We start from the raw sequence: 17,413 nt of genomic DNA on the forward strand, positions 1-17,413 counted from the left end.
ATTTGAGAAATGACTGAAATATTTAGGCAGTTTGTAATGGCCAAAGTCAATCACATGTAACTAGTCTCCAGATTTTACACATTGTAACATATATACGAAACACGAGTGAAGGTCGGTTCACCGACGGATGGAGCAAATATGGCGTGAGCAAGCTGTGATTTATGCCGATCCAGTAATATCACGACGGAGACACCGCACATGTTCTTCACATATCATGTCCATGACGATTGTAATAATAAGCCTTCATTCTACGAAGTGTCGTTTGTTTTGTTTTTGTTGAACGCCGCACTCAGCAATATTCCAGCTATTTCACGGCGGTCTGTAAATAATCGAGTCCGGACCAGACAATCCAGTGAATGACATCATGAGGATCGATCCACGCAATTGGGATACGATGACATTCATGAACCAAGTCAGCGAGCCTGATCACCCGATCCCTTTAGTCGCCTTTTACGACAAGAATGGGTTGCTGAAGACCTATTCTACCCCGGATCTTCACGGGTTACGAAGGGTCGTCTCCATTCAGTTATCAAGCTGACAGGCATTATATATAAAGAAAGATTATGTCATATACTTTTCATGATGCATATGTACATATGAGGAGAATAAATATATCATCACGAAGTTATGAACGTTGATAAAAAGGCACAACATCATTTCCGTACGCCTTATCCAACAAATGTGTACACCAACCAGACATATTCTGTTAATCAGATGCTCAGTCAACCAGTATCAGTATCCCGATTTTCATTTATGTTTTGGAAATAGGAACATTGACATTGATCTCATTTTGATAAGGGGCGGTCGGGTAGCCTAGTGGTTAAAGCGTCGGCTCATCACGCCGAAGACCAGGGTTCTATTCCCCACATGGGTACAATGTGTGAAACCCAGTGTCCCCCGCCGTGATATTGCTGAAATATTGCTAAAACCTGCGTAAAACCATACTCACTCATTCATTTTAATAAATGTCTGATATACCACCGATACATCTTGGGTAGTTAGTTTATTTGTTTGTCTCTTTGTTGTTAACGCCGCATTACAGTTATATCACGGCGGTCTGTAAATAATCGATCCTGAACCAGATAATCCATCGAATGACATCATGAGCATCGATCTACTCAACTACACACCAACCAAATCAGCGAGCTCGATCATGTTAGTAGCTTTCAACGACAAGCAGGGTTTCTGGAGACCAATTCTAACCGGATCTTAACGGGTCTTGGCAGTTGGTAAACGAACGCTGTATGTTCCTCCAGATTGTCGCAACACTATTTTTAAAGTCATATCATGTGTTACAAAATAGCACAAAAGCAATCAAATAGATAGTCGAATAAATAACTATTGAGTAATAAAATGTTTGTCGGTTTCAATTTCTGTATTAATGGGTTTTGTTATAAAGTTGAGAAAGGATAAGAATGTCTTGTTTTATGTGTATACACCGTAAAATGTGCTTACTGTCTTCCAGGGTCACAGGTGGCCCAGTCGTCTAAGGCGCCGCGATTCGCTGTGCAGAGTTGCGTCCCTTGGGCACGCCAGAAACCTATGATTGTGGGTTCGAATCCCGGTTCGCCCCGATTATGTTTCTAGGTTTGTCAGCACCATACCCGTGCTCGTGGGTTTCACCGAAGTGGTAAACGTCTAAAACCTGCATCACTTCGGGCTTTCCTCCCACATTAAGCTGACACGCCGCGATATGACTGGAAAAAGGTTAAAAGCGGCGTTAAACCCAACTCACTCACTCACTCACTGTCTTCCTTGTGTATCAATTTAAGACTTTTAGACAGCACATGTAGGAATCGTTCTGGTGTTGAAGCAATGGGTAAACAAGTGATGAGGTCCTCAACGGGGGTTCTTTTATCGCTCAAACTGAAAGACACGTGCCTTAAGCCACGTGGCAAATAACGGATGACATTGTCCATCTGTTGGGTTGTTGTCTTGAATGTAACACATTTCTTCAAGTACGACACTCTTTTCTTAATTAGTCGGAGTGATTCGCAACACGCACAGTCTGGTGATAGCTCTGTTATCAAAGTGCTTGCTTGCATGTGAATGGATAGAGTAGGGAACTCATAGACCCAAGCCACCTTCCTTTGTTCTTTTTAATGGAAGTCTTCTTGTGTTCACAACTTGGAATGTTTTAATCAAGTAATTGCAACTTGTCTCAGCCTTTTTCGGTGTGTTGATAAACAATCCTTATCGCAAGCATCCAGCTGTTAACTTATAGCGTTGTATTGCTAATTACAACTGCAACTAAGTAATATTTTCTTTCTGTTGTTTGACAGGCATTACTTAGAAGTTGACGGATGATAAAGAAGACACAATTTATGGACAAAATATCAGCAACTGCCCCAATCAATACATCAACTGGGGCATGTCCTGCTTGACTGCATTGATTTTTCCATCGCAAGGGATAAATATTATAGTGTCAAAACAGTCAAGGACCTTTTTAGTCAAGTTAATTCTCATTTAGTATGGCACTTTAAAGGAAATTGATATAATACATAAATTTTGATGTACATAATATGTTTTTATATATTGGTAGTGCTAATATATAACTTAGATTGTTAGTGGCTGTACCCTCGAGGGGGGTTGAAGTAGCGTAAAATAATTGTCCCCCTATGAGGGTATGTAAGTTCCACGTCATTCGAAGTATTTTTATGCATACCAGACTTTTAAAATGTAGCATTTTTGTCATTTTAAATCTTAGGCATAACTGGTACTCTATCGCCAGTGACTAAAGGGATGATATAAATCCTGCCGGGGTCCATGCAGGAAGCAAAGGCACTGTAAGTCCCCATGGTCCCTGGTATGGTGATCTCCCTTTAGTTACTGACGTTCCCTAGCCCATTTTTATATTGTGTTGTTGATACTTATGGCATTTATATATTCTCAACTAGTTTTAAATTGAATCTGTGATATCCTAGTTATTGTACTGTCCTTCGTTGACAGCTTTTTATTTAGTCTAAATCTTTGTATTATTAATGTACTTCTCTTCACGATATGGCTGAAATACTGCCGATGTGACGTTAAATCTTAACTCACTCACTCACTCACTCATCAACTGGGAAAACGTCCAAATCATCGCCAACAGCCTCATGACTTCACTGAAAGAAAACCACCAGAAGCAGCACACAAGCCATCACTCAAAAGAGATCAAGGCTATTGCATCCCATCCGCCAATTATGAACCCTCTAAGTATTAATCACCACACCTATGTAAAACTTATCCTGTTCAATTGGCCTCATGTCCCTTTGGCTTCCCTCTATGTGTTCTCTGTCCATCATGATGTGACAGTATTATTCTTCTGTGGTCATTACTTACTCATGTTATCCCACTCATGTATGCAATTGTTGTAACTTTTAATCCTCTGCTGTTAATCCACCACCTACTATATATAATCTGTACAGTGTTCCTCATTCAGTCTTGCTTGACAACTGTATAAGGATCTATACCGAAACGTCGCCTTTTCAGTATTAAAGGAGTTGTTATCCATAAATTGTGTCTACATTTTCTTTCTAGTTTCGGGGAGGTCGGGTAGCCTAGTGGTTAAAGCGTTCGCTCGTCACGCCGAAGAGCCAGGTTCGATTCTCGACGTGGGTACAATGCGTGAAGCCCATTTGCAAAAACGCGGCGGAAAACCCTACTCACCCACTCTTTCTAGTTGTAGGGTAGACGTGTCTGATATATTTATTTTGAAAAGCATATAGTTGATAATGACTTCAGGCAGTGTGCACCAGTGTAACCGGTGAAATCGCAATGTTCATGTTGTTTCATATGAAAGGTTTTAGCTGACAGACGTTAGGCAATCAACGGAATTTTGAAGTGTTAAGTGTTTAAGAAAAGTACAACAGACATTGTTTCATCAGTAAAACAGACATTGTTTCATCACAGTACTACATACATTGTTTCAGTATAGTACTACATATGTTGTTTCGGCAGAGTGCTACAGATGTTAAAATCCGAAAGTGCCACAGTGAACCTCTCAGGTTAGGTAATCAACAAGGTTCTGAAGTGTTAGGTATTTAAGGAAAGTACAACAGTTCATCTCAGTACTACATTGTTTCAGTGTTGTGCTACAGACGTTGTTTCAACTCAGTAGTTCATATCATTAGTACAATTCAACAGACATTGTTTCAACATAATATTACAAATGTTTCAGTTTAGTACTAAAAATGATTCTGCACACTACCTAAGATATTGTTTGTGCACTACCAATGTACTGCCGAAGTTGTTTCATCACAGTACTACAGATGTTTCAACACAATATTACAGATGTTTAAGTTAAGTTCTAAATATATTTCAGCACAATAGGTACTCGTGAAGAGCAAACTCCCCGTGGTGAGTGCTGGGTAACGCTAATAGCTCTTTCCCCGTGTGGACCCGGGGTAGAATGTGTCCACAGCTCACCATTGCCGGTCGTATGAGGCGACCGATTTGGGCAACCTGTTTGCCGTGGGTTGCGCCCCTGTGTCGGTGGAGGAAGGGAGTCTGGTGGTTGAGGGCACTGGAACCAGGAACCGGAGTTCCATTTGCCCAACACACCACTTCGACCCTAACTTCACCTAGACGGGTGGTAGAATGGGCCCGATTCTATCAATCGGCTGGTCTCGCCAAGCCCTGTGCATAAATTTGTGTATGCTCACACATGATTTTTGTAAATGTATTATAGACTTGGCCGTGTATAACATGCTTGAATTCTCAACGTATTACTATAACAATTGCCTAGAGTCTTATGCCAGAAGGCGGTGGCTCATGGGCCAATCTGGTGATGTTGACCTCCAAATTCAGTATGTATCCAATTTCTTGTCATGGGCCGAACCAGCCTGGCATTTAATTTGGTATACAAATATTGCTATTTGAGTCATTTGCTGGAGTATAACACCCCTGTATCCCTGGTGTTTGCATCTTGGATATCCGGTGCACCAAAACACCGTTCTTTGTAACACTCCGTGGTGGGTGGGGAGCAGGGGTGCTGAAATACTTTCTTTCACCATGTCTCACCAAAACACCGGTTCAAACCGTTCAAAACGTCGACATGTCGATCTTGAAACTGATCAAAATGAAAAATTATCTTGTGGACTGGATTTCTGGGCCCGATTTGTTGTGATCGAGGCAGATGATAGACAACCTTTAAAGCTAAATGCATTCGCCATTTCCAAAGCTGTTTTTGGAATTTGTGGAGAACTGAAGAATGTGACACGTCTCTGTAGCGTCTCTCACGGTGACAACAATCTCTGAATCTTTTGTCATTAACCACATTTGCAAATATTGAGGTTGCTGTGTCCCCTCACAAAACCTTGAATTCTTGCCGAGGCATTGTTCGAGACAGAGCTCGTTGCCTGTCCGACATGTCAGAGCAAGAAATTGCAGACGATCACAACCTCAAGGCGTAACAGCAGTTAAGCGTTTTACCATGAAATCTAGAGACGGAGACACAATCCCGTCAAACACTTATTTGCTAACTTTTACACATTCAGGCCTACCTAAGACAATTAAAGCTCGTTATCTCAACATCGGAGTGGAGGTGTATGTCCCCAATCCACTCCGGTGTTTCAAGCGCCAAAAGTTTGGACATGGCTCTAGATCTTGTGATCACTCCATGGTCTGTCAGCGCTGACACGTCTATCACGGCGTGTCAGCTTAATGTGGGAGGAAAGCCCGAAGTGATGCAGGTCTCAGACGTTTACCACTTCGATGAAACCCACGAGCACGGCTATGGTGCTGACAAACCTAGAAACATAATCGGGGCGAACTGGGATTCGAACCCACAATCATAGGTTTTCTGGCTTACCCAAAGGACGCAGCTCTGCACAGTCAATCGCGGCGCCTTAGACGACTGGGCCACCCGTGACCCCAGTCAGAGATATAACGGTATCGGAACACACCAACACACCAACACACCAACACACCAAAATCATATTGTACCTGGAGCGTGCAGTTCCTCTGAGCAAGTGGTAGAGGGCTCATTTGTGATTTTGACACTTCAATTTGAGAAATGACTGAAATATTTAGGCAGTTTGTAAATGGCCAAAGTCAATCACATGTAACTAGTCTCCAGATTTTACACATTGTAACATATATACGAAACACGAGTGAAGGTCGGTTCACCGACGGATGGAGCAAGTATGGAGTGAGCAAGCTGTGATTTATGCCGATCCAGTAATATCACGACGGAGACACCGCACACATTATTTACATATACTGTCCATGACGATTGTAATAATAAGCCTTCATTCTACTAATGGTCGTTTGTTTGTTGTTTAAGCCGCACTCAGCAATATTCCAGCTATATGACGGCGGTCTGTAAATAATCGAGTCCGGACCAGACAATCCAGTGAATGACAACATGAGCATCGATCATCGCAATTGTGATACGATGACATTCATGAATCGAGTCAGCGAGCCTGACCACCCGATCCCGTTAGTCGCCCCTTAGGTCCAGCATTGTCGCCTTTTACGGCAAGCTTTGGTTGCTGAAGACCTATTATAATACCGGATCCTCACGGTTCCAACGATATAGGATTATGGAAATGTTTTTGTCGCTTGTATTGACTAAGTTTATAAATGTCATACCCTGTTCTCAGACATGGCAGTCACCTCATTATCAACCCACTCTCGGTGATAAGGATAAGAATTTATGGATGAGCAACTTCTTTATTACAATTAAGAGCGACGCTTCGGTGTAGGTTCTAACACCGTTATCAAGCATGTGATATTCAGAGTGTGGTTGGCAAGTATATATACAAGTAGGAGGCAATGTTTATACAGTAGAGTAGATATTGTTATACTGGAGTAGAGAAGCCTGTATAAACATTGCCTCCTACTTGTATATATACTTGCCAACCACCCTCTGTAAATCACTTGCTTGATAACGGTGTTAGAACCTACACCGAAACGTCGCTCTTAATTGTAATAAAGAAGTTGCTCATCCATAAATTCTTATCCTTACTTACTACTCCAACTTCTAAATGCCTATCAAAGAAGTCGGTCTCATGGATCGGGGGCACGGGTGGCCCAGTCGTCTAAGGCGCCGCGATTCGCTGTGCAGAGTTGCGTCCCTTGGGCACGCCAGAAACCTATGATTATGGGTTCGAATCCCTGTTCGCCCCGATTATGTTTCCAGGTTTGTCAGCACCATAGCCGTGCTCGTGGGTTTCATCGAAGTGGTAAACGTCTGAGACCTGCATCACTTCGGGCTTTCCTCCCACATTAAGCTGACACGTCGTGATAAAACTAAAATACTGTTAAAAGCGACGTTAAACCCAAATAACTCACTCACTCACTCTCATGGATCAGTGGGTTGGTTGGGGGTAGCAATATCACAATAACACTTTAGGGTTGAACTGTGTATAAATATAACATGAAATGATATAAAAGATAATCTTGTAGGCATTCATCACGTTTCTCTCACAATAAAAGAGAAGACGCTATTAATAAGAAAGGGAATCTCTGGATGGCAACGTCTTTATTATGAGGAACACAACGTTTCGGGTTTTTCAGACCTGATGAAGTAGCAAGCATACATGTATACTCCGAAACGATGTGTTCCTCATAATAAAGAAGCTGACATTCTCTTCCTTATGTGTATCACTTCTCAATGCCTTTCAAAGACGCTATTAATACTAGTTTTCATCGCTAAAGGATCTTTTTAATCACGTGAGTAGTCATTTAATTATTGGGTTTTTAAGAGAAATAGAATTATTACATAAATTTTGATGCTATGTTCTGTAAATAATACATATTTTAGTATTGGTAGCGGAAAAATTGTTAACTGAGATTGTTTGTGGCTTTACCCTTGATGGGGATTGAAGAAGTGTAAAATGATTGTCCCCCTGAGAGGGTATGTCAGACCACGTCATTCAAAGTAATGTTTTTTCACCACAATTTTAATCGTAGAATATATGTTCATTTATTCTGGCTACATTTGTCATTAATCGCCAACAGCGGAAGGGATGATGTAAATCCGGCTGGGGTCCATGCAGGTAGCAAAGGTACTGTAAGTCCCCATGGACCCTAGCATGGTGATCTACCTTCAGCTGCTGGCGATCTATAGCCCTTTTTTATATTGTACCGTAATTTATAGTGCTATCTTTTTTATAGTTGTATGCTAGTTTTAAATAATAAACTGTGATATTTTAGTAATTGTACTGTCCATCGATGACAGGTTTTAATTTAGTTAAAAATGTATGTATTCCAATTGTCACATTTTTCGTCACGATATGGCTGGAATATTGCCGATGTGACGTAAAGCATTAACTCACTCACTCACTATTAATACTAGTAATTTAAAACAAAGACTAAGTTGTTATGTCGCCGGCTAAATATACAATATTCATGGCGACATATACATATATATCTTCTGACGTCTTACCTATCTTCTTTCAAAGCTCACATCACACACGTATCTGAACGGTGACATTTAAGATCTCAGTGATATGAAGCACCTAGGTTAATATTACTCTTTGCGTCTTCGAATCTGGAATCGCCTTTTTCAGATGATTATCCATTTCTTGAAACTAATATGATCTCAAATCTAATTATGAATGTAATGAGTGGTCAATGGATCTCAATGACTCTTCACATATCACATATCTTCACAATTCGAAAGACATATCAAAACTTTAAATGTTTGTTTGTTTATTTGTTTTTTAACGTCGCACTCACCGATATTCCAGATATTTGACGGCAGTCTGTAAATAATCGAGTGTGGACCAGACAACCCAGTGATTGACATCATGAGCATTGATCCAAGCAATTGGGATACGATGACCTGCATCAATCAAGTCAACGAGAATGATCACCCGATCCCGTAAGTCGCCTTTTCCGAGAAGCACAGTCGCCTTTTACGGCCTGAAAATTATACCAGACAATAAAGACACGATGTACCAGAACATCGAGTGTACGATAGTGCATTTACTTATTTCGTTGAAACTAATAAAAAAACTATATTATGTCGATTTTGAATTACGTCTACTGTGTACAAGTGCAGAGATTCTGCTGCTTCAAAGTACAGAAGAATGTTTAGGAAATATCTTCGTTTTGCAGCACAGTTCACGTTACTTCAGGTATGGACATATTCTACAATAACACTACTACAAGATACGTGAGTATGTTCATTATACTGACAGGCATCTTCGTTTTTAAGAATGACAAAAAATACGGACATGTTGCCCTTAAGGACACGGATGTCGCGATGTTATGTTCGGAAAGTGCCTTGTGAATTAGCTTCTCACTGATTGCCTGTTTTCCCTTCTGTTATATTTGTTTGTTTGTGAAGCGGACCTCAGCGGCCTGAAGACTTCTCAATGCATTTGTGCAAACAATTTGACAGCGACACCACTTTTTGTAAAAGTGTAAACGTTAGTTGGTTTATCGACAACAGATTGTCATCTGTAACCATTGGGGCGGTCGGGTAGCCTAGTGGGTAAAGCGTTCGCTCGTCACGCCGAAGACCCGGGTTCGATTCCCGACATGGGTACAATGTGTGAAGCCCATTTCTGGTGTCCCCCGCCGTGATATTGCTGGAATATTGCTAAAAGCGGCGTAAAACAATACTCACTCACTCACCTAAACATTAGGACTCAGTTTGTTATGGTAGGATGGTAATAAACAAGATCTGTCGGTACAGCTAAATCGGCATAGAAATGAAACATGCGTCATTATGCGGACAACGTAGCTGTTGACGTTAATGACGTCTCATGAAGATTCGGGGTAGAATAGGTCTTCAGCAATCCATGCCTGCCGTAAAAGGTGACTATGCTTGTCGTAAGAGGCGACTATGAGATCGGATGGTCAGGCTCACTGACTTGGTTGATGCATGTCATTGTATCCCAATTGCGTGGATCGATGGATTGGCTGGTCAAGACTCGATTATTTACAGACCACCGTCAACTGAATGGAATATTGGTGATGGCGGCGTTAAACAACAAACAAACAAAACGTTTCTGACGCCAGTTGGAGCCTTGGAAAACCAAATGCCATGTTAAAGTGGTATCTGTTTTTGAACAGAGTAAAATTGTGTAAGTTTGTTGGTGAAATTACCACGAAGAAACACCATATACCTGAGCACCAAACACATTTCTGAGTTGAATCGAGTGGCATATAGAAAGAAATTTCAGGTTCATTTGCAGCATGACGTTGCAAGGACTGCGACGATGAAGGTTGCTAATTTCCTGATGCTGTGAAATGGTTTATTATATGCTGTGACATTTTGATTAGCTTCACCAATACCCTGGCGGTGCTCTTTCTTACACAATGTTCTTTCTACAGATACGACCTCCTTGATACAGACCTCCTGGGTAGAATAGGTCTTCAGCAACCCTTGCTTGTCGTAAAAGGCGACTATGCTTGTCGTAAGAGGCGACTAACGGGATCGTTAGTTCGAATCCCGGTTCGCCCTGGTTACCTTTTACTTTGAGGACCCGTGAAGATCCGGGGTAGAATAGGTCTTCAGCAACCCAGTATTGCTGTGAAAGGCGACTATGCTTTTCGTAGGAGGCGACTAACGGGATCTGGTGGTCAGGTTCGCTGATTTGGTTGATGTATGTCATCGGAAACAATTGCGAGGATATATGGTCATGATGTCAATCACTGGTTTGTCTTGTCCAGTCTCAATTATTTACGGGGCGGTCGGGTAGCCTCGTGGTTAAAGCGTTCGCTCGTCACGCTGAAGACCCGGGTTCGATTCCCGACATGGGTAAAATGTGTGAAGCCCATTTCTGGTGTCCCCCGCCGTGATATTGCTGGAATATTGCCAAAAGCGGCGTAAAACCATACTCACTCACTCACTCAATTATTTACAGATCGCCGTCATATAGCTAGACTATTGCTGAGTGCGGCGTTAAACAACGAACAAATCTAAACAATCTAGAAGGGCAAACTAAGAATTGGCTGTCCTCGACTGGAATCGAAAGTAGCGAGCCGACGCTTTTACCACTAGGACACTACGATGACACGACAACACCTGGCACAAACACCTGGAAGCATCACCACGTGTGTGCGTGTGTGTAATGTCAGTCCTTGTTTGTATTTGTGCTTGGATCGGGTTTACACACCAGGAATCGAACCTGGGTTTCCGGTTTCACGAGACCATTCTTTTACCACCACGGCACTCTGATTTGTCTGTTTGTTGATTAACGCCTCACTCAGTATTATTCCAGCTGTATGACGGCGGTCTGGACCAGACAATCCAGTGGCTGACATCATGAGCAATTTGAAAACAATGAAATGCATCAGAAATATATCTATGTTTATCATCATTCTATGACATTTCGAAAGTGTATGAATTGTAACACCCCAAGACAATGTGTGTTTGTTTGTTTGTTTGTTCAACGCTGCACTGAGCAATATTACACCTATATGACGGCGGTCTGAAAATAATCGAGTCTGCATCAGACAATCCAGTCATTGACATCATGAGCATCGATCTATGCAATTGGGATACAATGAAATGCACCAACCAAGTCAGTGAGCCTGACCACCCGATCCCGTTAGTCGCCTCTTACGACAAGCATGGGTTTGCTGAAGACCAATTCTAACCCCGAATTTTCACGGGACCACGACACGAGGCCACGTTAACCCATGACACAAACACGCGAGAACGTCACTTACCTTACCCTTCTACTGTTACGCGTCGTTTCCCAAATTGATACAATATGTTAACCCAGAAATCTGTACGTAAAAGAACTTAGTGTGAAACCAACAAACAACAAACAAGTGGTATACAATCAACAAATGTATTACAAAATTCATTACGTTTACAAATCAAAACTAACAAGGGCAAAAGTGAGCGTGGCTCACTAATACCCCCGGCCCGCCTAGTGTGTCAGAAGTTACAAATCAAATAATGGATAGGGTTAGGGTTTGAAAAATTCATTAAAAACATTCGAAAATTAATTAAAAAAAATATTTTTTGACTGCACCCCTCCACATGACACAGATTATATGTACTTAATTTGAGCTGAATCCACTGAATAGTTTAAAAGAAATCGTGCGGACAAAGTTTTCGGACGGACGGACAGACGGACAGACGGACGGACGGAACCTTGGCATAAACTATATATAATTACTGCGCAGCGATTACAACGGCAGTAAGCAATAGATTTGGAGTACAATATTCAATGGCAATATATAAAATGTTGGCAGTGGTTGGTATCAAATACACAAAAACAGTGGTGATAGCAAAAGTCAGTGATAATAATATATATTCATCAAGTGGCGACAGTAGTCAAGCTTCCGAGATGGGCTAGGCAGAGAATCATTAGAGGTGATGAGCGATCCTCACATGAAAGCTGGCTTCGAACCGATGAAATGCATGAGAGATCCCATAAACACGCTCTTGTCCCCTTATATAGTCTAACCAGCTGCTGGAAGTTCCCTATCAGTGACTTCACCAGCCTAGCAGCACTACAACATTTCAGAAATTTCGTTAACATACTAACACCGTCCGCGGTGCACCGAACCGGAAGTTTACACACCACACTAGCATCTAAATATAGTTACTTCCTGACTACTGATCACTGTTCAACGCCATGCAATGAGCCGAATACCAGTATTGAATCTATATGTGTGGTGAGGTGAGATTTAAATAGCGATGTGCATGCATGTGTGTGTGGCTGCTTGTGCTGGTCCGGACATTTGCCGGTCTTATGGAGTAAGCCCGCTGAGATACCATCCCGTGGTTCTAACATGGTTAACCCACTCACCTGCATTATACAGACTCCGAGCCGACCAGTCTTATTTTATCCCTTTTATAAAACTGCGCGCAAGGCAGGGTAGCGAGTACACCATTTTAGCAGCGTTTGGCATGACGGTGTCAGGGGATCGAACCACCGACTTTCCAGACGCGCTATCCACTACACCACAGAGGTGGTTACATATGTTTATAGACAGACACCTTTGTGACGGGTGACTCAGAGTATGAAGTGCTTGAAAGAACAGTTTGTTTTGCAAACAGTATGTAAAGTATGTGCCTCAAATAGAAACGTCTGCCTTTTAGCAGCTTCAATCCCGTGATGCCCTGGTAATGAGAAATAAGACACGTGTCATAAGAAACACTCACAATCGACTAGGAGAGAAAGTAGGATGTTTAACTTTCACAACTCTTTGATCTTTCATTAGAGCGATGCATGGATCAGTCCTAACGATATAACGAGCAAGCGGGTCTCCTTAAATGAAGGGTTTAAAGAAAAGACTGATCAACATGATGAAAGTGAGGTGTAATTTGTTTACGAGCTTTAATTTATGACCAGCTTCACTGGAGATCACAGGTGCTGCTCAAATACTTCGTTCTCCATCACCTCAATGTGTACTTTCTAAAAACACATCTGATGACTTTTTTCTCATGGATAAGTGTGTGAATTGCGTTTTACGCCGCTAAGAACATTATTTGAGTTACATCACGGCTTGTCAGCTTGACATGTCAGGAAGTCCTGAAGTGATCCCTCTCTTCGACACGCCTGCATGAAAGGGAAGAGTTTTGTGCAAGTAGAAAGTATTGGTTTGGTTTGTTGGTTACCGCCGCACACAGCAATAATCCAGCTCTATGACGGCGGTCTGTAATCGAGTCTTGACCAGACAATTCAGGAGATTGACATCATGAGCATCGATCCACGCGATTGGGATACGATGACATGGATCAATCAAATCAGCGTGCCTGACCACCCGATCCCGTTAGTCGCCTCGTACGACAAGCATAGTCGCCTTTTACGGCAAGCATGGGTTGCTGAAGACCTATTCTACCCGGATCTTCACGGGTACTCAAAGTAAAAGGTAACCAGGGCGAACCGGGTTTCGAACCCACCATCCTAGGTTTGTGGCAAACTTTTATAAAAGCGACAAAACCATTTCCATAAGCATAAGAAATCGAACAGTCCAGTGTACAATTCTGACTCTCTCATGAGCATATGTGTATGAGTCATTATCAAAGAAAGAAGATACCAGGTGTGCACCTATCCTTCCTGGTATGTGTATCAAAACACCAACTTTCTAAAAAATATCCTTAAAACGGATTATCTATCCCAATTGCCTAACTCAACTAGATACAAAATAAATGTCAATAATGTCCCCACCCTGGTGAGTGAGTGAGTGAGTATGGTTTTACGTCGCCTTTTTGCAATATTCCAGCAATATCACACATTGTACCCATGTCGGGAATCGAACCCGGGTGTTCGGCGTGACGAGCGAACGCTTTAACCACTAGGATACCCGACCGCCCACCCCATCGTGGATGTGTACCACAGAAACAACGAAACATTAAGACACCTACTTCAAACAATGCATTAATAGGACAAATTCCCCGTCCTTGTAACCGGTTGCGTGGTAACAACAAAACTGCTCTTAATATTTAGTGATTAATGGATGACAACATGGTATCGATTATCGCGATCGACTGCTCCGAGTGTGGAGAAGATAATTTGTTTCTCATGATCAAGATGTGTCTTTTCTTGATATATGATAGGGTTATGTTGATTTGTTAGAAAATTACGCTTATTAACAAAAGAACATCGAAGAGAATGTTTTTTTTTAATTTCATATTTTCTGTTTCAACATCTATTTGCATTGGATTCGGTAGTTTGTTTTTGTTTTCATGGAAAATCATTATATTTGTAGTCAGAACCTATGATCTTACTTGTAGGGAAAACTTTAACCAAATTACATTTCATCAATGACAACGTGAACTCTCTTAAAATATATTCGGTTGGGGCATGAGTGGCAGATTTGCGTCTTTAGCGCTGCCAGAAATCTACGATTTTTGGTGCGAATGTTTTGTTTGCTTGTTGTTTAAAGCCGCACTCAGCAACATTCCAGCTATATGGCGTCGGTCTGTAAATATTAAGAGTCTAGACCAGACAATCCAGTGATTGATATCCACGATGACGATGTACGATGACATGCATCAACCAAGTCAGCGAGCCTGACCTCCCGATCCCGTTAGTCGCCTCTTACGACAAGCATAGTCACCTTATACGGCAAGCATGGGTGGCTGAAGACCTATTCTAGTCCAGATTTTCACGGGTCTCGAGTTTGTAAAAAGGGACGAGTAAACCTTGCTTCACTTCCAAGTTTCCTACCACCTCAAGTCGTGATATATGTGAAATATTTTTCAAAGCGGCGTTAAACAAAACTCATTCTACGGTCGCTTTCACTTTCTAGTTTTATTAGATTCAAAGCCCCGATACCTAAAGCATGACCTAATTACGTTTTCAAAATTTCTCAATCATCCTGGGATAGGCTGGAGGTTAAAGCGTTCGCCCGTCACACCGAAGGCATTGTTTCGATTGTTCACACTGGGCCAATGTGTAAAGCGCAATTGCGGTGTCCCCCGACGTTACCTTGATGGAATATTGCTGACAGAAGCATAAAACCCCTTACACTTACTAATTCCCTACTGCCGGGCATCTACAATTAACAAGGCTGAAAACCTGAGGTCTAAACAGAACTTTTGAAAAAACATATCTTTTTTGTTTCATTTTTAGCCACCATTAAAAAATGGGTGTATATCTTCTTTGCGAGACGGGGCACGGGTGGCACAGTCGTGTAAGGCGCTGCGATTCGCTGTGCAGAGTGGCGTCCCTTGGCATAGAAACCTATGATTGTGGGTTCGAATCCCAGTTCGCCCCGATTATGTTTCTAGGTTTGTCAGCACCATACCCATGCTCGTGGGTTTCACCGAAGTGGTAAACGTCTGAGACCTGCATCACTTCAGGCTTTCCTCCCACATTGAGCTGGCACGCCATGATATAACTGGATTACTGTTAAAAGCGGCGTTAAACCCAACTCACTCACTCACTTTTGCCAGATAGTTTACTTTTGATAAGACTTAAAATTTGCTGCTTGAGGGTAAAGCAATGATATAGGCAAAATTGATTTTGAATGACTGCAATGGAAGTTGAACTTAAAGCAGTTTTAATTAAAACGTACCACTCCAAACTGATATGATGTGTCTGAGCCATCCTATCTGCTAATGGATATATTTCCATTAAGAGAATAATAAAGATCCGATTAACCTTGAAACGTCATTCAATCAAATATGGTTTAAAATAAGTTTAATCCAAATTAAATATTATCCGTTGTCGTTAAATTGCTTATTCCTATTCATTCGGCTTTTGTTGAGTCAGATTTAATCATCTTGCCAGAATATTTGTATACAATATGTCTTAGCTGTATGGGGTGCATAATGAGTCTTAGATGATTCTTAGAAACCGTTATCTCACGGAATTGATGAAATATGTCTTTCCCAAATTAAATAGTATTTGAAAAACACGACAGTCTGCCACGTTTTACAAACACGAGCAGATGTATTTCTTTGTACTTGTCTCCTTAATCATTTCTTTCCATAATATTAAGCAGTATGTCCATTATATTAAGCAGTATTTCCATAATATAAAGCTTGTGCAAACAAGAGAACGGCGCATATCCTGGAAAACAGCCTCGTAAAAACTATGTTGGTAATACATTGAACTGTAGGTTAACATTGAAGATAAGAGAATGACAAGTTAGATTTAAAGTATTAATAGAAATATTGTATAACCTGATAACACTTTCTGTCTCCAAAAGCCTGGCCACATGCATGAGAATCCAACGAACGTGAAAAACCTGAAAATCAACCACAAAACAAATATGTATCAGCAAATATGTATCAGCTTCTCCACTGTATAAACATTATAAAGAATTAATTCCATGATAATTCCAAACTAAATTAATCGGGTATTTATACATGTCAATCGATAAAGTTGTTGTTGGTGTTGTTTAACGCCGCATTCAGCGACATTCCAGCTATATGATGGCGGTCTGTAAATAATAGAGTCTGGCCCATATAATCCAGTGACTGATATTATAAGCAACGATCTACGCCATCAGTACGATGACACACAATCAACTAAGTACCTAAATTTGACGACCCGATCAATTTAGCCGCCTTTTATGATCAGCATAGGAAGCGGTGGACTTATTCTAACCCGGAATCTCCATGGGGCGGTTAAGAGGGATGATACTTGTTTGTTTGTCTGTTTGTTTGTCAGTATAGAGCTGATGAGTATGTGTAATGGACACCATGTTTCAGATGTTAAATGTACAACAATGTCCATATAGTTTTTATGGTTGGTTTTCACAGGTGATTTTTGGTTGTTGGTTTATTTGTCGTTTAACGCAGCCCTCACAATATTCCAGCTATATGGCGGCGGTCTGTAAATAATCGACTCTGGACCAGAACATCCAGTGATTGACATCATAACCATCTATCCACGCAATTGAGATACGATGACATGTATCAGCAAGTCAGCGAGCCTGACTCCCCGATCCCGTTAGTCGCCTCTTGCGACAAGCAAGAGGAATTGTATAGGATACAATATACTTTTCTTATTGATGTTCACATTATATACATCTTCTTTGATTATCTGCTTCCTGTTTAAAT

This window comes from Haliotis rufescens, unplaced genomic scaffold, assembly GCF_023055435.1.
Source record: "Haliotis rufescens isolate VD_foot unplaced genomic scaffold, xgHalRufe1.0.p SCAF_29, whole genome shotgun sequence".
Classification (NCBI taxonomy): domain Eukaryota; kingdom Metazoa; phylum Mollusca; class Gastropoda; order Lepetellida; family Haliotidae; genus Haliotis; species Haliotis rufescens.